A 13,755-nucleotide genomic window follows, 5' to 3' on the forward strand; every position below is an offset into this window, starting at 1 on the left:
CGCGGAAACGCAGTGGCCGTGGTGAGAGCGCGCTGGGCTACGGGAATGTCTGAGAGGAGACTTAGTTGGGAGCGGATGTCAGCACGGCTTGGGATGGCTTTGGGATCTGGAGCACTAGGGAGAGTCAGCAGTGAAGGTCATCCCAGAGGGCAGGAAGGGCATGGAGCCTGGGCGGGGACGGCGCTTGGGGACGAGGGTTGGAAGGGGACGGGGTGGCCGGGACGGGGTGGCCGGGACGGGGTGACCTGGGTCGTGGAGGGACCATCCTGTTAGTCTCTACCCAGAGGGTGACAAGAGGCACTGAGGGCACAAGCTCAGCCTCGTGTTTTGAAAAGGTCTTCTGGCCACCATGTGAAGAGAACGCCAAGGGAGGAGGAGGAAACCCCATTTCTGGCGGCATCACACAGCACGCGGGAGAGCTGCTGCGGGGGGAGACGAGGGGCCCACGGAAGAGCGAGTCGGGTGTAAAACCCAGAGCCCAGGGCGAGGAGCAGCAGCAGGGGCAGGGCAGGGGCTTCAAGAACGCGAAGCGGGGGTGGCCGCCCGCCCGCCGGCTTCGTGTTCCCCCTTCTCTAGGGAGGCGCGCTCTCCGCTACGCTGGATTTGTTTCCCACATGCGGCTGCTGCTGCTGCTGCTGCTGCTCCTTCTCATTCTTACTCTTCTTCTTCTTCCTTTTTAAATGTCTTTAGTACTTTGTTGTGTGGATGCAATATCTTTTCCTGTTCTCTGACACTATTAATTTTAAAATCGTAGGGGATGTTTTCAGTTTGCAGAACGAAGTGTATAATTCTGGACCGTGTCTTTCCGACTGAAGCATTTCTCCCGCGCCCGATGTCCAGAGTGCGGCTCTGCAACGTGACTGGGCGCGTGTGCTCCCGGGGGTCTTCCTGCAGGGCGATCTCGGGGGCCAGTCTGGGGGGACCCCCGCCAGCAGTGCTGTGACGTCGTCCCATGGCTGCCCAGATTCCCCAGAGCTGGCTGGACCCGGCTCCTGCCCAGAGCGAGCGCGCTGCTGCTGGGGTCCTAGGGGATCCACGGGGGATCGTGGGGGCGAGTAAGTGTGCAGGAAGCGAGCTCTCACTCATCCCCTGTCATCGGAAGGCTCTGTCTACCTTCAGTCCGCCTGGCGCCCCACCCGGAGACCCTGTTCTCCGGACAGTAAAACTCCCGGGGAGGGGAGCTTGGTCTCTTCACCTCCCCTCAGCGGCCTGTCTGGGATCCTCCAACACCGAGCACACCTGGTTCCACTCTCTTCCTTTGCACATGGTTGACTTTGCTAATGGATCAAAACCCTGTTTCTGACTGAGCTCTGACATGATCTTATAGTCTTTTTCTTTTTCTCTTTTTTATTCCCACAACTTTAATTCTGAAAAATCTTAAACCCCCTCCAGAGTGTCGCTGGTGTTGTGGGTGCCCACCCTCCTCTTTCGGAGACTGAGCAGGACTTTGCTCCTGTCATCCTGTTGACGTCTGACCGCCATTCCCTCTTTCTCTTCTGAGCTATTAGTGACAAGGCTGCAGGGAGCACGGCATTTCATCCTAGACACTTCCACATCCATTTCCCGAGAACAAGAACATCCTTTGACATAATTTCAGCAGAATTCTTAGGCTTGTCACGTTGGTCTCTTCTGCTGCGGCAACAGAGCCACGAGTTTTTTGCTCAGCAGTTCTGAGCTTCAGATGTCTGAAGTGAGTCTCACCAGACTCAGATTTGGGTGTTGGGTGAGCTGTGCTCCTCCTAAAGGCTCCAGGAGGGAATCCAGGTCCCCGCCCTCCCAGCTTCTGGACGCTGCCTACATCCCTTGGCTCAGGGCCCCTTCCATCTCCAAAACCATCGCTGGCTGATGGAGTCTTTCCCGAAGCACCTCACTCTGGCACGGACTCTCCTGGGATCACCCCAGATGCGCCCGGATGGTCCAGGAAACCAGCCCCTGTGAATGTTGGGGCTAGAGAATCCACAGCCTTCCTCCCCCGGCCGGCCAATCCAGCACATTCTCAGGGTCTAAGGATTAGGGCTTGAAAGTCTTTTGGGGACAGTATTATTCTATCAGACTTGGGAGATCTAGCAACATTATCATACAACAATTTGATGTATTTCCCTAGTCAACCCAATAAGGTGCTTATGGCAGACTTAAAACAGTCCGGTCGAGGACCACGCACGGCACGAGTCTCACGTCTCTGCCCTCGGTTAGCCTGGAACAGCTGATCGGCTTCTCTGTCTTTCACCATGAACATTTTGAGACTATAGGTCAGTGGTTTGCAGTTTCCAGCTTGTTATTTTGAAAAATATAATTTTTTGGTAACTGATCCAATGGTTTAGTCCTAAGTCGTAAAGCTGCTAGCGTTTCTTTAAGTTTTGAGAAGAGAAATCCGTTGTCTTCTAGGAGCACAGCAGGCGGCGCCCCCACTGCCCACCGTGGTGGCAGGATGAGTGCACTGTGCTTACGCAGGGTGACTGAAGACTGTCCCCGTAATGGCATAGCTTCCCAATGTGGCTGAAACGGCCCCTTTGCCCCCTGAAATAGTATGTTGTCAAACGGTTCACAAACAGCATTCTTCAGGTTTGTTCCCCTGCTGTTACGCATTTTCACCAACATCCTAGTAATTCTCCGAACTCACAGGAAAAGTCGAGAAACCCATACACTGACCATTTCCACAATAATATTGTCCCTCCATTATCTCCCATCCCATTTTGTTAAGGGCTTTTCCCATTTTGGAAACTGTTGGAGAGGATATAGCCCCCCTCACATGGACATGTCCGCATATGGTTAAAAATACCATCGGTGAGTTCTTTCATCTGGTTCCTTTAACTGATATATATACACATATATGTATATATGTGAGTGTGTGTATGTGTGTGTGTGAGAGAGAGAGAGAGAAAATTATTTGTCTTATGGTTTCTTTTAATTTGCATTTTTGGAAAGAAAGTGGAATTTTGCCATATTTTCCTTTCAGTGTTACTTAGCTTAGTAGACATTTAATGGTAAAGTGGTATTCAGAATGGATTATTCAGAATAAAGTCTAACTAGGAAGTTTCAATAATGGCTAATCTTTATTTCATCCCCATTCGGAGCCAAGCACTGTGCTCAGAATCTCGCATATTAGTTCCAGTCCGCAGACTCTCAGAGGTCAACACCGTAAGAGGCTCCTGCAGCTTCCATGAACAAGAGAACCAGCCTTCCCATCTGTGTGCTTGTCTGCAGGATTGAGAACACCTGGAAACTTCTCTATACAAGGAAAAACTCGGATCAGTAAGTCCCAGATGCTTACATTTTCCTTTCTAATTAGGCTAAAATAATTTCTTGATAAAGTGACCCTTTTTGCACTCAAAAACATTCCTTTGGACCAATTCTCACCTTTGAAAGTGTGCATTTTTGGGTGGAGGGGTTGGGGTTCCTTATATGATCCTTGTCCTGAAACCACAGCGATTATTAAATAAAACCCTGTTAGTCACAATGCTTAGAATTTTTCACTGCCTTTATTACTGAGAAAAAAACCCTGGGGGGGAGGAAGGAGGTCATGTGAGAAATTGAAAACACCACAAATGGTAGGTTTTGGCCTTATGAAGGTTTCAACCCAACAGCCTTGCCTTCCTCTCTTTGCAGCTGGAGTCCTGCTCTGTTGTACTTGTTGTTGGAGGTGACTCTTCGACGACACTGGGGCAGGAGTCCTCCACCAGCGTCCGGGAATGCACCAGGCAGAGCTGGGAACCCCGTTTCATGTGCACGCGTGCTTACGTGTGCATTTGCTGGGAATGGCTACATAGCTTTCAAGAATCTGTGAAAGGGCCTGGGTTCTGCCAAGGTCAACCACGACTTCCCTGGAAGATCCCGGCTTCTTCAGCTGATTCGGAACTTCATTCTGTGCCGTGTGTTAAGGCAGGACAGTGCAGTCACACACTGATGGGTGAAACAAAGCGTTTTGCGGTAACCCTTCCATCAGGATAGGACTGTGCGTCAGGGCCATAGAAGGTCAGTTTTGGAATTTGATTAAAAAAAAAATACCCGTGGGCGCCTGGGTGGCTCAGTGGGTTAAGCCGCTGCCTTCCGCTCAGGTCATGATCTCAGGGTCCTGGGATCGAGTCTGGCTTCGGGCTCTCTGCTCAGCGGGGAGCCTGCTTCCTCCTCTCTCTCTCTCTCTGCCTCTCCATCTACTTGTGATCTCTCTCTGTCAAATAAATAAATAAAAAATCTTAAAAAAAATACCCGAAATCCATGGTGTACCCGGGGGAAATGGTCAGTTAAGCATCCAGCTCTTGATTTCGGCTCAGGTCAGGGTGTGAGGGTCATGAGATCCAACCCTGCATTGGGCTCCTCAATGGGCATGGAGTCTGCTTGACAGTCTGTCTCTCTCCCTCTGCCCCTCCCCCCGCCCTGCTCTCTGTCTCTTAAAAAATATGTGAAGAAGATAAGAATGGTTCTTCTTTATATTGGTGCATAGAAATAGGAATATAGAAATATATATGTGGAAAGAACCAAGATGCCCTTCAACGGACGAATGGATAAGGAAGATGTGGTCCACATACAGTATTATGCCTCCATCAGAAAGGACGAATACCCAGCTTTTATAGCAACATGGATGGGACTGGAAGAGATTATGCTGAGTGAAATAAGTCAAGCAGAGAGAGTCAATTATCATATGGTTTCACTGATTCATGGAGCATAACAAATAGCATGGAGGACATGGGAAGTTAGAGAGGAGAAGGGAGTTGGGGTAAATTGGAAGGGGAGGTGAACCATGAGAGACTATGGGCTCTGAAAAACAAACTGAGGGGTTTGAAGGGGTGGGGGTGGGAGGTTGGGGGAACCAGGTGGTGGGTATTGGAGAGGGCACGGATTGCATGGAGCACTGGGTGTGGTGCAAAAATAATGATACTGTTATGCTGAAAATAAATAAATAAAAAGAAAAAAGAAATATATATGTATATTTTTACCTTTAGAAAATTTTCCTCAGCATGAAGTACATGCTGCGGGTTCTGTAGCTTTGTCTTAAGAAACTCCCAGTCCAATGGATGTACCAAAACAACCAGGAGCTTCTAGCTTCTGTGTGCGATGGATGGAAGGTTGTTGGTTATTCCCTCCCCTGTCCCCCCAAAGGGACACACGCACACACACACACTCAAGCCTCAGCCGGGGACTCCTCAAAGATCACCCTCCAAAGAGAGGGTCCCCTTCCTGTTCTTACCTGTCCATTCACATGCTTCCTGGATCCTTTGGCGTTTGATGCAAATGGGACTGAAGTCCTTGGGGCTCAAAGTCCTCCCTTAAGGAAGGCGCCCTCTTAGGGGAATTCTGCAGAGCATGGCTAACCGGCCAGCTGGGCGAACGTCGCGGCAACGTGGCGACAGAAAGTGAAGTAGTGCTGAGTCATCACCAGTGACCGTGTCCGGCCCTGATCTGCTCTGCGTTCTCACGTTCTCCTGCTCCGCTTGCTGCCATGCCTCGTAAAGGAGCTAAGGTTGTCAGTTCGCAGGCACTGATAGAATCGAGCGAGAGGGCTCAGAGAATCTGTTTGCTCCACTGAAAACATAATATACGGTTTCTTCTTTCAAAAGACCCCGAGCCCCCCATGTACATGATAGACTACAGCAATTTCAGGAGGGCTACTGTGGTCAGCCTATCAGGCAGGTAATATGCATTTTAAACGTTTTCTAAATGCACATTCTTATGATGGATGGTACCTGACACGCAAATAATTTCTGTTATGAAAGCTCTTAAATACACTACATAAATTTGATGTTTATTTTTCAGCTTTCTGGATCCAGCCGTGGGCTCATCATGATTACTTTGCATTGGAAAAATTGCCTTTAGAGCTAAGCTCGTACCTGGCCTGGTTTCCAACACGGCCGCTTAGAACACTCGTGCCCGTCTTGCTTCCCCCGCACACGCTGATTGGCTCTTTCTACAAACAAAGAGCATATATCCAGATGCCGCCCCTGTCAAAATGCAGTTGTTCAGTATGGAAATGTGTGCATTGCCACAGTATTTCCGGAGGCCTGGCCCATAAATAATGAGAGGTCTTGACAGCCCCGGAAAGAAAATTAAATTAAAATGTCCAGCGTTGAAACGGCATCGGGACAAGTCACCAGGATGGTGAGAGCCGTATTATACTGTAAACACGCTTGCCCCTTTGGTTCAGAACACACGTGTGTTGGCTCTGTCGGCAGCCTTTTACCGCGGGGCACGCTCCCTGTCCTTCAGGTCCGCAGCACTGCTGCTCAGAATTCCCGTTTCCAGCATCCGGGCTGGGCTTCAGGCCAGATGTTCTGCTTTCTCCAGTTTTTCTACGTCCCCCAAGGGTTTGGCCAGATTCCTCCTTGACCAATATTTGTTCAAGAAACACTTCTGAGTGCTCAGAAGTCCTCTTATGTGCCCGGACATGCTGGATATATGGAAGAAGCACGTATGACCACACAGCCACATGCACACACACACCCCTGACTAGGCTGAACGGGAAGGCAAACACAGTTATTGCAGCTCAAGCACGAAGCAGGTCCACAGCCTGGTGTTTCCCCAGAGGGCCAGGTGTGTTAGTCTGTTTCCAAAGCTAGAGAGGATTTCAAGGAGGGTTCTGAAGGATGAATAGGAGTTCACGAGGAGGAAGAACGGTGCTCTAGGCCAAGAAACACAGACATTCAAAGGGGATGAGGTGGAGTGACAGAGGGTTTTTTAGGAAAGCAAATCCCAGGACCTTAACTTTGTGATTTGCTTTGTGAACTAAGAAGCTTGTAGCTGAGCCTTTCCTGTGCTTTGATGTCCTAACTGCCTCTCTCTTGCTCACATCCTACAATTCTTGAGGAGAGAATGTGCTATAAATTCCAGGCGTTGAGGCAGGTTGCAGAGAGCGAGGGGATGTGATGTGGTCCTGCGTGCCGTGTGGCGGAGACATGTGAAAGTGGCGTCTGTTCAAAGGGTCCTGTTGAAGTTAGAGCCCCAGGATCTGGTTCCTGGAGTTGTGTGTGCTTCGCCGTCGTCGGCTTGAGGCTGCCACGCAGGTGCCCCTGTTGCTGAAAGACGGTGCCACTGGTCACTCATGCTGCTTGGGTCCGGAGTCCCTCTTAGATGCTGCCTTCCAGAGCCTTCCAGTTGATGGACGTGCAGATCTATAATCTTAAGTAAGCATTTTCCTCCTATCTCCAGAGAACTTGCTTTACTTTGTTCCCAGATATTTTCAGTATTTTAAAAAGAATTTCCCCAGGGAGCACCACACAGCCTCATGGATTTTGTGTTCACGGTGGGGTCGAGAAGCCAGGAACTGCTCTCAGGTAGGAGCTCGCTGGACATGGCTAGAAATTGTGCCATGTCCTTTACTGCATATTACCCTTCCCTGGCATGGATGGCTGAGTGATGGGGTCCCCTTTCCTCCAGACCCGTCTGTCGAGATCTTCACTTCGTTGATGAGATGCTGTGTTCACGCTCCTTTCCCTTGAACTTGTGTGCAAAGCCTGCCTTCTCTGTCTACATTCTGTTTGCTTTCTCCTTTCTACTCTCAGGTGAGATAATTATTTCTCTGCTCATTTTTGTAAGTCCTTCTGAGAGTGAAGGAGAAAAATGTGTAGCCTTCTGTTCATGAGGAAATACATTTATTCACAAGAATGAAGTTTAGCAGCAGAGTGGAAGGTAGAAATAAACTTAACTTAGTCCTTGAATTTTCAAGAGAGAAAGTATAATGGAAATGTCCCTCTACCTCTCTGTGACTATAGAGCCTTGAGCACACCATTCCTGAGCTCAGTCCTCATCTGCTGAATGTGATAATAATTCTTGCTCCATAGGGCTGCTGATCTTTAAGTAAGATAATTAAAAAATGCTTATCACAGCTTCTGGCACACAATGAGGACTCAATAAATAGTGATATTATCTTAAATTTTTTTCAAGGGGGAAACAAAAAGTAAGACTGAAATTCACCTTCCCTTCCTTGCATAATTCCAAGGCAAAAGTGTTCAAACGTACGTTTTGGTACAATTTCCACTTAGGTCCAAGAAACCCAGGTGTGTCCAACAGTGGTTTGCGAAGTGTGGTGTGACGTCCACACTTGGGAGTACAGGTGAAAAGGCGTGTTCTCGGTTCTACCCCAAGTCAAGCAAGCCAGATCTGGCAATCCATGCGCGTTAGACAACACAGACACGAATGTTTGAAAATCAGGGCAGCTCTAGGATTGACTGGAAGCAAACTTTAATCTTTCCTATTATGAAAAGAAAGAAGCTCTATGTTGTGAACCTCTCATTTGGTGGAGGTTTTCCTGGGGAGGCCGGAATCTCTTGCTAGTGTCCCTGGAATGACACACAGTCCCTCCAAAGCAGGATGACATGGAGACCCTCAGGGGAATGCTACCGCCCCTCCCAGGACAAGGGGATCCCCGAGGGAGGCACGGCACTGTTCTGCCATCACCTAACTGGAGAGCCTGGGAGCGCGAGGACCTGTCTCATGGAGAATCCATGGCTTTTGAGCTTGTAAACGGCCAACGAATGTGTCTGCCAACCGTATTAGGCTTCATCCTGCTTTTTTCCCTGTGGGCTTTGTTGCTGAGCACACAGACATCACTTCCCAGGTTTTGAGTTTTAGCGTGGGTTTCAGTGGTCAGGAGGGACAGGGGCAAGCGATGAAATTCATTTACTTTCCTTTTTTTTTTTTTTTTTTTTTTTTTAAGAGAACAGCTACTGCTTACGAATAGAGTGAAATACAGACATCTCAAAAGACAGAGTCCTTATGTCATTTTGTTTCTCTTGTTTCAAAACTAATACATGGTTGAGACAGGAAGTTGGAAAATTATGAAGAATATATTTTTTAAGAAGAATAAATTTCACCATCCAAAAGATTACCACTGTTAACCTTTCCTGTCTTATGTCCCAAGTCTCAATATAACTATGAACGTTTGTGCACATTGTTTAAAAAGTTGAGCTCATACTGTTCCTACCCTTTGGTAACTTTTTCAAACACATAAATGTATCATGTAAATGTTTTGACATTACACATTCTCTGAAGATGTGATTTCTATTGGCTCGCTGGCATTTATGTGGTAATGATTTATTTATATACAGAGGCCATTTTTTAAAATTTATTTTTTATTTTCAGAAAAACAGTATTCATTATTTTTGCACCACACCCAGTGCTCCATGCAATCCGTGCCCTCTCCAATACCCACCACCTGGTTCCCCCAACCTCCCACCCCTTGCTTCAAACCCCTCAGATTATTTTTCAGAGTCCATAGTCTCTCATGGTCCACCTCCCCTTCCAACTTCCCCCAACTCCCTTCTCCTCTCCATCTCCCCATGTCCTCCATGCTATTTGTTATGCTCCACAAATAAGTGAAACCATATGATAATTGACTCTCTCCGCTTGACTTATTTCACTCAGCATCATCTCTTCCAGTCCCGTCCATGTTGCTACAAAAGTTGGGTATTCATCCTTTCTGATGGAGGCATCATACTCCATAGTGTATATGGACCACATCTTCCTTATCCATTCGTCCGTTGAAGGGCATCTTGGTTCTTTCCACAGTTTGGCGACCGTGGCCATTGCTGCTATGAACATTGGGGTACAGATGGCCCTTCTTTTCACTATGTCTGTATCTTTGGGGTAAATACCCAATAGTGCAATTGGAGGGTCATAGGGAAGCTCTATTTTTAATTTCTTGAGGAATCTCCACACTGTTCTCCAAAGTGGCCGCACCAACTTGCATTCCCTCCAACAGTGTAAGAGGGTTCCCCTTTCTCCACATCCTCTCCAACACATGTTGTTTCCTGTCTTGCTAATTTTGGCCATTCTAACTGGTGTAAGGTGGTATCTCAGTGTGGTTTTAATTTGAATCTCCCTGATGGCTAGTGATGATGAACATTTTTTCATGTGTCTGATAGCCATTTGTATGTCTTCATTGGAGAATTGTCTGTTCATATTTTCTGCCCATTTTTTCATATGATTGTCTGTTTTGTGTGTGTTGAGTTTGAGGAGTTCATTATAGATCCCGGATATCAACCTTTTGTCTGTACTGTCATTTGCAAATATCTTCTCCCATTCCGTGGGTTTTCTCTTTGTTTTCTTGACTGTTTCCTTGGCTGTGCAGAAGCTTTTGATTTTGATGAAGTCCCAAAAGTTCATCTTTGCTTTTGTTTCCTTTGCCTTTGGAGACATGTCTTGAAAGAAGTTGCTGTGGCTGATATCGAAGAGACCATTTTGATGGAACCTTTTCCCTTCAGAACCTACTGGTATTTCCCCTCGTTTGTGGAGCTGGGGAGGTGCTGTTCTCGCGCCCCCCCCACTGGGACATCCGGGACTCCCAGTGTTTGATTTACCTGGCAGTTCAAACATGGCTTTTTGAAACCTGCCAGCTGCCTTGTGGAAGATGCTGGACCGTGCTGTCTCGCCGGCTGGGTGACTCCTTCAGTGCAGGGCACAGACGCCGTAGCTCCCTGGCTCCCGGCCTGCCCCCGCCACAGGCCACCCCCCGCTCCGCTGCTGGGTGTCTGCCCCTTCCTTCTGCCCAGCCTGGCTCTCGTTCAGAACCCTCCTGATTTCATGTCACTTTGGTGCTCTTGTCTCCAGCTTTGTCACTTCTGCAGTGACCTTCATGTTGAAAGCACTGGGCTTCAAGTCTGTTTCAGCAGATTTCCTGGAGCGGACACGGTTCTTGGTGAGGGAACCAGGATTTGGCACTTGGAGTCTGCAGCCAAGGGGCATGCCTTCTCCACTTATATTTTTTTTAAATAAATGTATCTTAAAAGTAATGGATAAAGGGTGACACAAACCATAAAGATTTGGCATTTGTTTTCATTATTCCTAGAAGGAAGGTTCTCGGAGAATCCTGAGCAGAGGGTTCCAGGCAGGTTGGGACTGTCCCTGCAGTACGCGCCCTGGGGTAGACGAGGGTGGGGGCAGGGTGCACTTAGCAAGTTTTACTGCACAACACGAGGCACCAGACACTGTCCCAGGTGCTCTGCACATAGCAGAGGCACCTGGCCTCGTGGAAGCCACGTCCTGCTGGCCACAACTCCCCCCCCCCCACCCCGTGCAGGTGTCTGACCTTCCTGACCAACATCCCACCCAGCAATGCAGACGAAGTTCCGAGGCCGGGCCGTCAGCCCGCTTCAGCAGCTGCCAACATGGGGCATGAGCTGTTGTGTCCCTGGACCGTCTCTACACAGCCCGTTTGCCTGAGGGTTCAGCTGCGAGAGCCAGTCCCCGTGGGAGAGGCTTTTTCCTGGGCGGGCTCTGGTGGCTGAATTTTGAACACCGGTTCCCTGATGGCACCCAAAGGGAAGAGCCAGGGTGGAGGGTGACACCGGCCCGGCGGGGGCTCCTCGCGGAGGCTGGCCAGCAACGCATCCTCCGAGGTTACAGACGACGCTCCGGACAGAGGCTGACGTTTGAGCAAAGCACAGGGGCCAAGCGCAGGCATCGACCGGAACCACGTCCACACGGGGCCAGGTTTCCAGGTCCTTCCACTTGTCCTCTTGCCCCTCTACACAGGGGTGAGGACCGCGGTCCAGTCATGTGGAGAGCCTGCAGATGAGCCGTGCGTGGGCTCCAGTGAAGGTTCCGGAAATAGGTTAGTGTGGGCTGTGACACAATGCGGCTGGACGAGCGAGGCTTCCCCAGGGAGACAGAAGCATTTGGGCTGCTGGTCCCTCTAGGACAGTGGGTGGGTTTCATTTTCTGTGAACAGAGGCGTGACTGTGTAGCCTTGGGGTGATGATCTCCTGCCCTAGATGTCCGGACGCAGTGGGGCGGGGGACTCGCCTGGCGGGGCCTGAGAAATGGGGTGAATGGGACGCACCCTCGGGGTGTGTGGGTGAGGATCAGCGTGACCTGGAGGGCCTCCCAGAGTGACATGGGCCGTAGGTCCCTGGTGATGACCATGTGGCTGTTTGCGGCTCACCTCTTCAAGCTACAGAGCTTGATGGATAGAAACAGCTCAGAGACTCTGTAACCTTAATCCATTCTGGGGTCACAAGAGGACGAGCTAGACCCTGGCTTTCAGAGTCACAGTCACGGAAAGGGGCCGGTGTCCACAAAATGGTGCGTATCAGGCACTGCTTGGCGGCTCCAATACTCAATCTCCCGTTTCTGCCACTGGGAAACCCGGCGGTTCCTTCAGGAAACCACGTAGTAGCTCAGGACTCCCAGCCTCTCGTGGGGCCCGGCGAGCCCACGGAGGGGGCCCTGGCCTCTGGGTGAAGAAGAAGGGTCCTGCCCAGCCTGTGGTGCGGGCCCCTAAAGAGATGGACCCTCCCTTCCTGTGAATGAAAAATGTTTTACTTTGATCGGGCCATTTGAAAATTTGCTGTATGCCGAGGAACGCAGGAACACATTTTTCCTGCCTGTGTCAGTAGCAACACAATAGTCTTGCCTAGAATGATCCCCAAAGAAGCAGGTGTGCTCCACACCAAGAACTGGGGGGTCCTGGGGCCATGCTTTTCCTGTGCTGGGTCATGGCTTTCTTTTCCCACAGTTGTGACTGTGGGCACGGTCCCCTCCGCTCACTGGCCTCGCCCCGTTGGTTACCTCCTCCAGGACTTGCGAAACGGCGTCTCCGGCTTCGTGGACACTCGCTGCCTAGGAAGGGGGATGGTTTTCTTTTTTATGTGGGAGGTGGTTCAGCCTGCGGGGCCCCGAGCCTGTGACCTTGACTCTGTGACCCTCTTGGGGCTGTTCTGTTCGGGGCCACGGCCACCACCAGGAGGGGTTACAAACGGGATCCCGGATCCTGCGTCAAGGACAGGAGGGACCGGACAGGAGGGTGGAGTCCCTCAGGAGGCTCCCAGAGCCCTTCTGCTCGTGGGAAGTGGATTTAGGATCAGTCGTAACAGACGTTGCCTTTGGCACCGGTCCCGTCGGCAGTTTGATAATCAGACACAGATCAGTGTGGGGACGTGGGGACGTGCATCTGGCAAGCACATCTGTGCGGATCTGCGGCGCCCGGTGAGGGGGGCGCACACTTCATGCTCCACGGAAGTCGTGCACACTGGGGGCAGGAAGGTGGGTTTCAGGTCACCTGGTGCAGGGTTACAGAATGGAAAACTGAGGCCTAGGTCAGGGGCATGAGGGCGCCTGTCTTTGGGGCAAAGCTCTCTCCAGCCTGCACCTGTTTCCCTCCCTGGTCTCTGGTCTGGTGCGTTTCCCACCGCAGGTCATCTCCAGGCTTTTATGGGGGTGTTGGCCCTTGTCGACAGGGGTCTCTTTAAAATCTCTGCCACTTGGCATCTTTTGTGTTCATTTTGATATTATTCCCTCCCCCATTGGCTTTATGCATGACAGCTAAAAATGTGTTAATAATTAATAAAGATAAATACAATGTGAATTAATCAACACAAATATGTTAAACAATGATCACTCCTTCTCTGCCTCTCTTGTGAGCGAGGACTTAGGATGATGAGACTGAAGTATTGTTACTTTTGTTACTATAGCAAAAAAAGAAGTTCTTTTAGTTGGAAAAATTATAAACTGTTTCTATTTTTCTTTTTCCCAAGCCCTTCTGTTTCCTTAGGCACATTCATACACAGATGTAAACTCTTCTACCTGAGAGTATGTTAGTGTTCTGAAATGAGTTATTTGGGTTGTAAACACGGATTTATTTAAATATGTCTATGTCTGTATTGCCATTTTTCTAAGATGTAAAGGATTCTTGAGGCGCAGGTTCATCCTGTGGCATGATGGAGTGCTAACAAGGACTGCAGAGAAAAATGCCTCTTTGTGGAAAAGCCTGGTCTGGTCGCATGGATTTTGTCCTTTGGAATTGGGCTTCTTTACCCATTAGCGTGC

The sequence above is a fragment of the Mustela nivalis genome, assembly GCF_964662115.1.
Source record: "Mustela nivalis genome assembly, chromosome: 8".
Classification (NCBI taxonomy): domain Eukaryota; kingdom Metazoa; phylum Chordata; class Mammalia; order Carnivora; family Mustelidae; genus Mustela; species Mustela nivalis.